Here is a 14,136-nt window from a genome sequence, read left to right as displayed (position 1 = left end):
CTCCAGCAGACTGGCTCTGTCTGTACCTTATCCAGTGCCACCAGTAGCACTTTACTTCAAGTCTGGAAGAATACATCCTCTTTTTCATGGGCACCCATGAATGTCCAGTTACAGCTTGCTGACTCCAAGGGTCCATCTCTGCCCACCAGGTCAATTTATGATGCAAGGTCCAAGGTTCTTTGGAAACATGAGCCAGGAATCAAGAGACCAGAATGTTGCTTCCTCCCAAATAGTCAGTTGTCAGCCCAAAAGGAGTTGCTGGATTATTTATGAGTTGTTGCCAGATTAATGACCATTTCCTATACAAATTCTCTGAGTGTCACAAACCCTCCCTCTCACATCTATGCTCCACTATGGTAAGTATTGCTGTGTTGTGGCTGCCAGGGAGTGTCACTGTCTGTTTCAAGCACTGGCATGCCCCTTGGTCCTTCTGTTTTCCTGTCTACATCATAATCTGAACCAGGCATGTGCCCCTATCCTTTTTCTTCGCTGTCTGTGCCAGAGTCTGAACATGGGTCCTAAGAACAGGGCATAACACTACCCAGAACAGAGTTCGAGACCATGGCCAGTCCACAGCAGCAGTGGCTGATTTGTATTTTCCTATCAGCTGCCATTGCCCTCCAATGAGAATGTGTTGCTGGTTACGAACAGGGAAATTTGATGAAAATCGACGATTTAAATCAGGGCTTTCTTGCTGGCTGATTGGAAATCATGATTTCAATGGTTTGTTTAAATCACCTTGATTTAAATCCAATCCGTTCTGCCTTCTGTACTGTGAAATGGCACACAAGAGTGTGGGGAAAATATCTCTCTTTTTAAAGGGCCTCATTCACTATAGCAACTGCAACTGCTATGTTTTGTCTAGCTAGGTTTTCTATTTGACTGAGGAGTGGGGGGGGGGGGAATAAGCCACATCCTTAAGAGGATTTTGATACAGCAGAAACTGAAACATAAGCATTTGGTCATGTCTACACATCATACTCCTCTCTTCAAAGCATGGCACAGAGGCGTCTGAAAAGTTGGCAGCCTTTCAGTAGAATTCTTTATCCATAGGCTTGACAATACATTCCACTGGGTTCAACAAGACTTACTCTTCTTTAAGTCTGTATAGGATTTAAAGTTTCTGAGAACTAATTTAACTATAATGTGTCAATAATGAGTGTGGGTCCAGCCAGTGCTTGGAAAAATTCATCCAACCCTCTCAATCCAATTTCTATGTGATATATAATATAAGAAGATACAAACAGAACCATTTCCAATTTGTGGGAGTTAGTATCTTGGCAATATAGGTCACCCCTGAATCTGCAGGAGATATGTTCCCAGACTTACTTACCATTTATAAATGAAACCACTGGTAATAGCATAGCACCATAAAATACCATAGAATTGTGCTGAAGGACCTAAAAAATGCCTAGAGAGACCCCCCCCCAGACCATATTTAAGTGAAACTGTGGTTACCAATACCATGAATCCAGGGTATGATATTTATATCCTTCGTGGACCTCCCCATAACCATCTTCGCTGGTCCTTTCCTCTGAAGTTCTTAGAGTAGAACAATTAAAGGGGCATAAGCAGTATCACTGTGCCCATACTCATCAACATATCAGTCTTTCTCTTCAGGTGGCATGACAGTGAGAGCAGATAAAGACATGGGTGTTAACAGGCTGTAAAGGATTCAGTGTAGAACTTGAGAAAGTGATGATTTTTGGACTACAGCTCCCATGGTGGCTGGGTGATTCTTGGAGTTATACTCCAAGAGGTAACTTTTCCAGACTCTGCATCCTAGTCCTGAATTTCAACTTTTTAATATTTAGCACCAGCTGCACCATATGCTGCTGTTCATTTAAGCTGGCAAGACAAAAACTCATCTACCACCATCACCAAGGGCCCAGTTTATGTAAGTTATGCTAATTGCATGCAAATAGATTATGTAAATGAGTCCTGCCCTTCTGACTTGCAAAACGCTTCACAGCTTCATAGCCTTGTGGATGGTGCAGAACTTGCACCCGGAAAACCCAAAGAAAGAGGGGACAGCAATGCCCACTCAGTAGCTGGCACTTTTGAACTTGCAAAAAGAAAAACCCACAGCCAGGCAGTGTCCTCCTGCCATCGATGGCATACTACCCAGAAAGAGGCTGGCTCTTCCCTACTGGAATGCTTGCAGCAGATTAAGCCTCAAGTTTATTAAATAAAGCAGTGCTCTAACAAGGGTAATCCACAGATAATTTCACTCATTTAAACCCTATTTCATCTCCACCAAGTAGACTTCTTTCCATTTAACTGTCTTAATTCTTTTAGCACTTTCTGCTTCCCAAATTGGCTTCGATAGAGGAATTGACATTCAGCCATCATTTCCAGATAAAGTTCAATTTAGCCCTCCGAAACCCCCGCAAGCTTCAAGGGAGGAGGAGAGCGGAAGAGAACATGTGGAATTCATTAGCAGTGTCCTTGGCAGGATTAGCCATTCTGTCCCCTCTGCAGCCTTAAAATTCAATGGTAGCAACATACTGGGCAACAATTGACCCACTACAAGTCTGGAAAGACTCCTGAGTGTGGATATCAGCCCACCCGCCTGCTCCTATTCAGATGTGTCCAATCGCTCTTGGACCTGCTGCAGAGTCACTGCCTTGTCATATTTCTGGTGCTATGTCTCAGATTTCAGTTGGTAGCCATATATTAAGTGGAACTTATGGTTGTTGTTGTTAAACACCCTAGAGTCGATCTTGACCCATGGCAACCCTGTAGATGAGACTCCTTGTCCTTCACTGCCTTGCTCAGTTTGTGCAATTTCATACCCATGACCTCTTTTATAGAGTCCATCCATCTAGAATGCAGCCTTCCTCTCTTTCTGTTTCCCTCCACCTTTCCTGGCATTGTTGTGTTTTCCAATGATTCATGCCTTCTCATGATGTGGCCAAAGTATGACAGCCTTAGGCGGGTTACAAACTGCCAGAAAGTACGCGCAGAGCGCGTACTAGGGTTAGAAAGAGGTGGTGCTTCTGCACCCCCTAACCCTAGTACACGCTCTGCGCACACAAAATGGTGGCGGCCGTTCCACACGGCCACCGTCATTTTGACGTCTTGGATGCATAGCGTCCAGACATGTGTTGGCGGAAGTGACACCGCGAAAGCGCGCCTTGCACTTTGCGGCACCACTTCTGGGGCCCAGGAAGGAGCACGATTTCCGCGCTTCTTCCTCGGAGCATCCAGGAGCCCCGCGGTGTTGCAGCTGCGGCTCCTGGATGCTGCAAGCGGCGGCAGCGGGAGACCGCCGCAACCCAGCGGTTTGTAACCCGCCTTAGTTTGGTCATCTTGACTTCTAGAGACATTTCTGGTTTGATCCGTTCTAAGAGCATAACAACCACTCTCCACAATGACCCAAAAAGAACATATGGTGGACTTATTCCAGAATATGCCAGTAAAAGGATACCAGTTACCGATGGCATGGAGAAATATTCCTAAAATGGGGAGATAGATGTCAGTCAGCAAATTAAGAGATTAAAAAAAGAAGAAGATAACAAAACCTTCTGGAAGAGGGTACGCTAGACAGAAGGATAAGAGATCATTTGATTTTCCTGCACAAGATCTCAGGTTTGTTTCATTTAAGAGGCCTGTGGGTAGCTGTGTAGAGTCTAGATAGGTAAGTGTGAGCTCAGTGGACCAATGGTTTGATTCAGTAGAAGGCATCTCAATCTCAGTACATTCAAAAGATAGGTACTTAGTCTGAGTCCTTAGAAACTAACTGAATAACCAACCGCCTGCAGGCAGATTAAAGTTTGTTCTGTGCCTTGTGCAAAAATAGCTCAAGTTACACAGTGTCACAAAAAGAAATCCATATGATAAGGGGGAAAAAACATGGCGAATACAAAATTCAGCAAATACCCCCAGACTTCCTATACATGTCTCCCAACCCAAACTCATTTAACCATTTGCTCCGTGTAGCCTAACTAGTTTCTCTTGGTAGGCTTTTGGCACCTAATAGCTGTGGGACAAGTAAAAATACAACAGGTGTTGGAGTTTCCTCCTCTGCCCTCAGCATAAATACGGCACGAAAGGGATGTTTGGATCTGGTGAGGATGTGAGTTTTGTGTACAACAACGTACGTACATCTGCATTTCTAAAACAATTCAAGACATGGAGAGAATTAGTTGGCATTTTTTGATCTCATTCGCCAAATCTGTCACAACTCATGTAGAAAATAGTGAAAGATATTGTGACAAAAATGTCAGAATGATCTGCCATTATTCCAAGGCATAGAAGAGGTCTGTGGAGAGAACCTCTCAGCGTTCTGACACTTGTTTTCCTTTCTGCAGGGGGGAAACCATCTGCTAAAAGAAAAAGCCAATTAAAAGGGTGTCTGGTAATGGAGAGAAAGCGTTTGGCCAAATAACTCTCAGGCATGGCTGCCAGCGTTGCCTACAGCTCCCTGTACCCTTATGCATTAGTTGCCTATGCATTATTTAAAGGGTGCTGTTGGTCAAGAAGCATCTGCAGATATCTTTGGAAGAGGAGATGGTACATGAAAATAAAAGCCCTTTTTCCCCTGTTATCCTCTTCCCCCTGTAAATAGACCAGGACATGGAGTTTGAACTCGTTGTATGTTGAAGGAAGCCATTTTACTATTAGGAGGACTTTGGGGATTAGAATGGGACCAGAGATGATAAGACACAGCAATATAGGAGGTAGGGTCACCTCTGCTGTGGCCTTCTATGGATCACAATGTTGCTCCTATGATGACTAAAATTATATAATATCAGTTATAGTTTTTTTTATTTCAGACACAGAAATTGCTGTTTTTCTTGGTTTGGAGTGGATGTGAAGGGGAACAGAAAGACCCATGGCACCACATTTTTGATGGCATATTTGGAGGGAGGAGGAAATAGAGGATTTGGGTTCTCCTGAATTATTGTTCAAGGGTCACAAAATGGGGGTCCTGGGACTGCAGTCACCTCATGGGCTACACTATCCTAGTTTTTGATATAGGGTTTTGCTTTAAAAAAAAAACCCTAAAGATGCATGCAGGAAACCTTAAAGCAGGACATGAAAGTCGAATCTCTTCCACTTCACAGAACAGTATTATCTTTTCCAGTGAGCTGTCTTGACTCATGATATATCAGGAGTATAACAGCCTGTGTTTAGTCAGTTTACCCAATTTAGCCATTCAGTCTAGTTTACCAATTTTTTCAAGAGTGTCCATGAAAAATTATCTGGTTCATGCTCAGCTCTGCCATGGAATTATTACACAATGATATTCAAGCCTGATTCCCTCTCAGAACCTCCCACTGGGATTGCATGTACTCCTAAAAAATACAGCAGCATTAAAAGCACATGAGTTCCCTCGGGACAGCTAGAAGATGTTGATTTCTAGCTCATTATTGTTTCTCCAGCTAGCAGTGGGCCTCCAGGGGATGAAAGAATATTTCCCTCCATCTCTTGATCCTTTTCTTTCCTAAATAAAGATGTCTCGGAATGAACCTGGAACCTTCTTCATACAAAGCATTTGCTCTGGCACTATGCGATGGTTGTTAAACTATACATCGGTGAGGGACCACAGGCCAGGTTAAACACCACTGGACCTGAGTGGTGGTACTGGACTGAGCAAGAAAGGGACTCTGCAGGAAAGGGATAGATCCAAGGAAAGGCTCTTTTCCTACTCCCATCCCTCCCTACTATACTTTATGTATGCTGGGGAAAGACTATGGATACTTGCTCCAAGCCAGAGGGACAGCAAGGCAGTCATTTGGTGCAGCAGACTATGAGAAAGCGGAGGACATAGATGAAGTGTCTTGGAGCCTGATTCAGCTGGAGACGAAAATACTTGCTCCCACTCAGGAAACTTTACCCAGCGGTTACAAAAGAGGGTGACCAAAATGGTGAAAAGTCTGGAAACCATGCCCTATGAGGAGTGGCATATGGAGCTGGGTATGTTTAGTCTAGAAAGCAGAAGGCTAAAGGGTGACATGACAGTCACGTTTAAATGTCTGAAAGGATGTCATATGGAGGATGGAGCAAGCAAGCAACATGGAGCAGTAGATTCAATCTACAGGAAAAGAGAGTCCACCTCAACATTAGAAAGAACTTCCTGATGGCAAGAAGAATGGTCGAGAATGCTGCCTTGGAGTGGAGTCTCCTTCTTTAGAGGTTTTTAAAAAGAGTCTGGATGGCCATCTGTCAAAGAGTGATTTGATCGTGTATTCCTGCATGGCAGAATGGGCTTGCACTGGGTGGCCACTGGGGTCTCTTCCAACTCTATGAATCTGAGGTTCCTTTCTGACTGAGCCCCTGGCAGACTGACTCAAGATCTTTACATGGGGTTTCACTTTTTGTATATCATTCCTATTTTCTTTGCAATATAACAGTTTTACAAGAGATGTCAAAAACAGTAGATAAAGAGTGATACTACTGAGAAAAAACAAAAACAAATGGAACATGTTTCAGGCCCCACAATTCCGGTTGCTGACGATATGTACCAGTTTCCCTACTCCACCCACCTCAGCCTTGCAAATGTGTCCTCTAAACTTTAGCAGTGATGGAGTCAGGTGGGCTCCTCTTGGCAAGGGCTTCCACAATGTTCCATGCCAGCAACAGTCCTAGTTCCTGGGGGAAAGATGGTGCGGGTGTGGAAACCAATGGTGCCCCACTGATGGGGAAATCTGTCTGTTTGGCTTTCTAGAAATTTCAGATTTTGATTTTAAAATAAAGCTTCAAGTTCTTTCCTTCCTGAACATCAAGTGTGTGAATTTGGATATGTATTTTTTTTTAAGAACTGCAGCAAAAATTCTCACCTAATTGCACCAGACAAATTCAATAGATATTGCTATTCCTAGCACAGAGAGGATTGGGGTGTAATTGCCTGCTATATAAAGATAATGTTAAAGATAATAAGCCACTCAGAAAGGGCGGGGAGAAAGGTAGCAAGATTAATTCAGTGCTAGTATAGATTAAAAGAGAGCCAGTCTGGAGTAGTGGTTTGAGCATTGGGCTACACTTCTGGAGTTCAGGATTCAATTCCCCTCTTGGCCACGGAAACCCACTAGGGAGTTTATCACACGAGAGAAATCCCATGCATAAACGGGGTTTAAAAGGTAGAAAAAACCAACAAAAGTGGGTTGATTTTTACACATGTCATTGTTAAACTTGTGTTAACTCAAACGGAAAATAAACAAAAGCCGCTCCTTTTTACTTTGGGGATTTTCCAAAAGTAAAAAAGGAGTGGCTTTTGTCTACCTTCCCTCCACTTTACATCATTAGTTTAACAATGACGTTGTGTGAAAATCAACCCACTTCTGCAAGTTTTTTCTGCTTTAAAGCCCCGTTTTGGACGGGATTTCCCCCATGTGATAAACTCAATAGTCTCAACCCCAGAAAACTCTGTGAGAGTTTTAGGGTCACCATAAGTCGGTAAGGACTTAAAGGCACACAACAACAACAGTGGCAATAACAACAGAAACAACAGATTAAAACACAAGAAGTCAAACCAAGATTTCTAAGAGATAATCATTCAAGGCTATGGGGCTACATAAGCAAAACTATTTGTTTCTTCTTCTTTTTTTTAATCTCAGTTGCTATCCTCCCCAACCGTGAAGACATTTGCAAATTTGGGTAAATTGCTACAGAAAACTGTACTGTAACAAAATTCTCACCTATCCCTAGGGTGCCCCAAAACCAATTAGGTGCATAACTCTTTCCCACTGCTGGACATGTGTGTAGGTCATGCATTAGAAAGACCGAACATCAGGCTGTGGGGAACTTCCTTTTCTTAGCCTACATCTTCTAGAATTACCTATCCGAACTCTGTGCTACATATACTGGCTGTATAAAGGCAACAGCATTTTGATTTTTATGCTGCATTGTATTTTATGTTTTAAAAATCTTTTCTATTTTATATTTGCCACTCTACGACTGAAATAAAATTGGGTACGTGTACCAAGCCACCAGCCACGTTTGCATAGAATTTTCCTTTTTACATTTGCCCTGTTTTCTCCAGCATGAATGTCATATTTCCTGGATGAAAAAGGCAAAAGATCCACTAGGACCAAGTGGTTTCGCATGTTCAGAAGAGTCATTGCTGTGGATCTAGCATTGCTGTGGATTCTTTGGGCAGGCCTCCGCATCCTTCACTCTGTCAAAACAGGAGTCAGAGTACCTGTTTTTAGATGACTCTTCTGTGTCCCTTTGCAGTTGGCAATTTCTAAAGCCACCACAAATGAAAGGATTATCTTTATCGCCACCGCCATGATTACAATACTTATTAACCACTGTAAAAATTATCCCTGCACCTTTTTAAAAAGCCGGCTTCATCAGCTGAATCAATGACCTTTCAGGGCAGCAAATCTCCCAGTCTGACAATAGGAAGAGACAGCTTCAGTGTAATGAAAACCAAACGTAAAGGCAAAAGGCTTAATGGAGAAATCTGTGTTCTCACTTCCATCCTCTGGTCTTACACATTCGCCTTCCAGTTATCACCATGGTTCTGAACCCAGAGTTCTCCAAAGGAGGGTCAGTCACCCAATGAAAGGGATGCAAAACTAATTAATAGATAGATAGATAGATAGATAGATAGATAGATAGATAGATAGATAGTTTATATTAATGGGAAAAAATCCTACAGAACTTCTCCAATTTTTAAAAACCCTTTTGGTGTGATTTTCAAGCTTTACTCCAAAACCATGCCAAATCACACACGCATCCACAAACCAAAAGCACACACCAAGAATGAAACACTTCCCCTCAAAGCTTCCAAAAAGCCCAATATATCTTTTTGTGGTCATATCCCAGTCAATGTCTGGTCCTAAGTTGGCTGAAATACAGCTGATGGAGGATGCTGTAGGACATGTGAGGGAAGGGACCGGTCCTCAGCCCCCAAGGAGTCTTTCCCACTCCAGGATGGTGGGTTCTTCTCTTTCTGATAGTCGTCAACCATGACCAGGGTCAAGTTTGCAAGTTGCAGAAAAAATAGAAGAGGGCATTCCCGGATGAGGGAAAGCTGAAGAGGGGCTGGCATATCTGTGGGTGATGTTATCAGGCTCCTCCGAGTGTTACACAGAACATAAATAAAAGATCACTCCCCTGGAATCACCTCAAAAGTAAATTAAGAAAAGCAAAGAGCTTGCAGGCAGGGTTGTGTGCTTGTCACACACCTCATTTTCACACTCTGGTAACAGAACTAAAAACAATGAATTTATTCCACCTTAATGGGCTTGACTTAGTTTTATACCAGGGTGAAAATGCGAACGCTTATAATGTCACAACAACCGGGCAAATTTACCACGACATGCATTGGTAAGGATTTTTATTTATACAAGGAAATGCCTCTTCTCAGCTGGCTCCTTTCATGAATTCATTTCTTTCAGAATTCAAGTTGACTACACTAATAAAAAGAAGGTTTCAGGACAGTAACACAGTGGATGCTCAGTGTTGTGTAGGGTCATGTGCTAAGACTCGGTTCAAGTGTTTAGCAGTTACTAGTGTTTAGCAAGTTACCTTTTTGGTCTACAATTCCCAGCATTTTCCAGCCATGCACAGCTATGGACACTTTCACACTGTGTCCATGTGGACCTACGTTCAGGTGGACCTACAAGACTGTTATGAAAAGCAAATGTGAAGAAGTTGGCTTGAACTCACTGGATGTTGTTGTTGTATGCCTTCAAGTGATTTCTGACTTATGGCAACCCTAAGGCAAACTTATCATGGTTTTTCTTGGCAAGATTTATTCAGAGGAGGTTTGCCATTGCCTTCCTCTAAGGCTGAGAGAGAGTGACTTGCCCAATGCCACCCAGTGGGTTTCATGGCCAAGCAGGGAATTGAACTCTGGACTCCAGAGTCATAATCTAACACTGAAATGACTACATCATGCTGGCTGTCCTCATTGATCATAAATATAGCAAATAGATTACAAATAAATAAATAGTCTGACACCTTATTCACTGTGACTCACTTAAAACCAAAACATGCCCTTTGCCTACTCCTCCTTTTTCCTACAAGAAGTATATTTTTAGAAAGGCGGTCATGGGCGCTTATGGTTGTAGATATCAAAGAGTTTGTCAAATCCCCCCCCAGTACCTACGTCGCTCCAACTTCCATTCATTGTATGTTTAGGCTCCTTGGGAAAAGGACTGCCCTTTGCGAGGCATGTGTGGGTGAGTTTTCAAAAGCAATTAAGCAATTTATGAACACAAATCCCACAGAGTTTCAAGGGGATGTGGTGTTTTATAAGCAATTGTCTAAGAATAGTTTATGTGTTGGCAGAATTAAGCCTGTCTCCATAGCTCTTGGAGCTGAGCCGGTAAAGAAGCGGGGAGTTATAAAGGACATTGGAAGTTGCCTTATAATGAATCATAGCACTGGTTTGTCCAGCTCAGAGCCTCAAACACTTACTTTTTTGGACTTTTGGGACCTGTTGTTTGGAAAAGGCAGATTTCCCCAAGCTTTTTTCTGGCTCGGCCTGCAGTAACATTCACCAACTGATATATGTCCGGATGTGTTGAACTACAGCTCTTACGAACCCTAGTTAGCATGGAGAAAGCTGATATACTCTCACCAGTAGTGAATCTCCAGAATTTATAAGCATTTCCATTACCAGCAGGAAATCTTGGTCTCTTAAACTCCATCTTACAAGGTTTAACTCCAGGTTGAAAGATTGTGGGCTCAACCCATCCATGGCTCCACCTACAGCTATGAACTCTCCCCATATTCCGGCATGAAACCATAATCTTTTATAGAGAACTGTATGGCATATTAGCCCATCCTTTGTACTTTCATGCAGAAGTAGATACATTCAGGAAGGTGTCAATTCAAGGATCAAGACAGGGGAGCTTTGAACACCCCAAATAGAGGAGCAACAGGGACAGATACAGGCATCTGTGCATTTAATCCCATATCAACATTTCTGCACATCACATCTTGCCTAAGAATTTTTACTGCCTAAGGCAAAACAGGAAACATCAGTCCTTATCTATGTGAAAATGTGCAGTATCTAAAGTCAGCAATGTTATATAAACACATGAGACAGAACACCCAACAAGCATCCATCCCCACCGGCAGATGTAGAAATATATGAATACCAAACTGAGTTAATAACAAATTGTTGCCTTTTTGTGACACTCAAAACCCCGAGGTAGCCAGCCCACTCCCCCAAATAGTAGGCCTGCCATTGTATTTGTGGTGGTTGAGCTCACCATCAACAAATAGGAATGGGATGAGCAAGAAGTATAGCAGTGGCAAAGGAGAGAAAGGAAACACCCGCCGTGCTTGACCATTTTTTTTAAGGAATATTTATATGTATTTTATTTCTTTTACGACTTTTGCTATTGCATTTTGATGCTGTATTTTGTTGTTATTATGCTGATTGGTGACCATAATAAATATTTTTCTATCTAATATTTGTCTAACTAATATGGAGCCCTGGTGGCGCAGTGGTTAAATGCCTGTACTGCAGCCATTCACTCAAAACCAGAAGGTTGCGAGTTCAAGACCAACAAAAGGGCCCAAGCTCGACTCAGGCTTGCATCCTTCCAAGGTCGCTAAAACAAGTACCCAGACTGTTGGGGGCAAATTAGCTTACTTGCTGTTCACCACTATGATCTTTGGAATAGCGGTATATAAATAAAACAAATTATTATTATTAACTGGCCCACCATGCAACCGGAGCTGCATTTTCAAATAGCAGAGGAAGCTGTAAGAACAGTCGTTTTTTGTGGGTTTGGGGGTCGAAGTGGCCATGTTCTAGAAGAGTTTATTCCTGACGTTTCACCAGCATCTGTGGCTGGCATCTTCAGAGAAAGATGAAAGCCTTCAACTTCACAATGTAAGGACAACATTCTGTTTCGACAGGGAGGACTCCACAAAGTGGGTCACAGCAGGTGCTCATCACAAGCACAACTTTGAAGGTCCTGGTCCCCCATTTGGGGATCCAAAGGGACCGCTTGCGATCCTTTAAACGTTCTTAGATAGTTCTTCAAGGCTTCTGTACAGCTGGCTAAGCACCCCCGCATGTGCCTGCCTGACCTACTTCTCCTGTTCTCTGCTGTCCTCCATCTCCCCCTCAGGCTAGGAGTAATTAGCTCTTCTCCCTCCGGAGCAGGCAAGTCCTTGATCATACCATTCCTAAAATAGGTGTGATCAGTAGCCAAGAGGTACGCTAATTACAGCTAGCCAGAGAAGAAGAGAGCATCCAGACATCCTCAAGGGAGGCATGTTCTCCTAAATGGTATTCATGTTTCTAAAGAGCTGGGAAGGGAGGGAGGTGTTAAGCCACTTGCAACAGACTCAGTCCCCCACCCACTGCAAGCCAGTGATTGAACGGATAATGATGTCTCCGGCATATGAAGGTCCTGGGCACAGGACAATTGTAAGTGAAATAACTGCAAGGGTATTGGTGGTTGTGCAGAAAAGCTTTTTCGATTACCACCAAATGACTACAAGAAGCTCCAATGCAACTGGATTCTAGTGCCTAAGACCAGCCAACTCCTTGGCAGAGTAGAGCTGGAGTTTTACACCAACTCAGTGCCTGGATGGGTGGCTGCTAGAGATGTTGCCTTACTAGTTTAACCAGTAATAATAGAGTAAAATAATAATCAAGTTTAGTCAAGCAACCTCTTTAGACTACAGCTTCCAGAATGTCAATATGGTGGAGGAATTCTGATAGTTGCAGTCTTTAAAGGGGGGGGGGAATCCTAAAACGTGGTGGTGAGGTACTTTCCAGGTACTGAGAATAACTCAACAAACTGAATTCTTGCAAGGAAGGTTTCCATCAAATTAGTGCCACCTCAAGACGTGTGTGTGGGTGTGTGCCTTTAAGTCACTTGTCAACTTACGGTGACCCTCATGGATTTTCTAAGTGTTTTCTTAGGCAAGGAATTTTCATAGGTGATTTTGCCAGTTCCTTCCTCTGAAATAGCAGGCATTGCTTGGCAGTCCCCCATCTAAGCACTAACCAGTACTAAGCTTCCAAGATCAGACTCAATTTGGTGCATTTAGAATATTGAGGCCCTTACATCTTTGTTACCTTAGAAAAAGATAGGATTATGTGTCCCTGTAGCCCAACCATTTCTATGTACGAAAAAGCCTAGTTGGGGGATTCTGGAGATGTCAAGGGCTAAAAAAGGTAGCACCATATTTTGCCCACCTCCAGTCAATTCTTTTAGTCTCCAAGTGAATATTGCAGGTGCAAGAATGCCAAGAAATAGGCATTCTTATGCCAAGTCTCATCTCTCTGTGTGCCTTCGGTATTGGGGATAGAAAAGTAGCCTCCAGTCAGCTGTGAATAGTTATCAAAAGCTGTGTGTGGCTCCCAGGGGCTGTGGAAGGAAGTTGTTCTTTTTCCGAACAATAAAGTGAGGTGTCAATGCAAAAAGACAACTTTCCTGGCAGGAATTTCCAGCTGCATTTCCCTCCTAATCCACACAAGCAGCGAATAAACGTCGACAGTTTCGTTCCTAAATTCTTTGAATAAAAAGCAGCCAAGGCTGCACAGACCTATATCCTCCCCTCAATTAAGCACCACAGAGATTATTAAGAGTTTGGCACATCGCTAAATGGAATTAAAGGCAATTTTTAAAAAAACGGAGAGCGAAGAATGAGAAAATCTTACCTCCAAGAACAAAATAATGGTCTCAGATTTTTATTATTTTTTAATACGCAACACCAGGGAAGCATCTCATATTTATGTTACCAAAACAAATGGTGCCTTTTCTTAGCAAGCATCCCCAAGAGACCTTGACTCCAAATTTAGGTATAAAAGACTCCTGTAAAGTGGCGCCATCATGATGATAACACAGCAAAGGCACACATTTATTTTTGATTTATGTTTGGAGCAGGCGGCAGCTAAATCTTGCACAGAACAGGGTTTCAGAACCGAAGATGTCAGGGCCTCTGTCTCTCTTTGCATCACTATGAGAAATTTATATCAGTTTTGAACCTGTTTAACTGTCATGGCTTCCATTCAAGGAAGTCTGGCAAAAGTAATTTGGTGAAAAATTCATCAGAAGACACAGTCATATTGTCGTTTGCATTTTTTTGCTCCAAAGTGTGTGAAAATTTCACACATTCTGCTAGCTCCCTAAAACCACCACACACCTCCAGCTTGGTACTTGGACTTGTCAGATGTGAGATGAGACAAAAGTCTTCTTTTGGGGG

General features: G+C 42.8%; 1 protein-coding gene across 1 annotated transcript in view; it reads right to left on the bottom strand.

Annotated features, from left to right (window-relative positions):
- The window catches only part of GRIK4 (glutamate ionotropic receptor kainate type subunit 4), a 434,886-nt gene that overhangs the window by 264,055 nt on the left and 156,695 nt on the right, over positions 1-14,136 (bottom strand). The window lies entirely within an intron of this gene.

Source organism: Sceloporus undulatus, chromosome 6, assembly GCF_019175285.1.
Source record: "Sceloporus undulatus isolate JIND9_A2432 ecotype Alabama chromosome 6, SceUnd_v1.1, whole genome shotgun sequence".
NCBI lineage: Eukaryota > Metazoa > Chordata > Lepidosauria > Squamata > Phrynosomatidae > Sceloporus > Sceloporus undulatus.
This window is presented reverse-complemented; position numbering and strand designations above follow the sequence as displayed.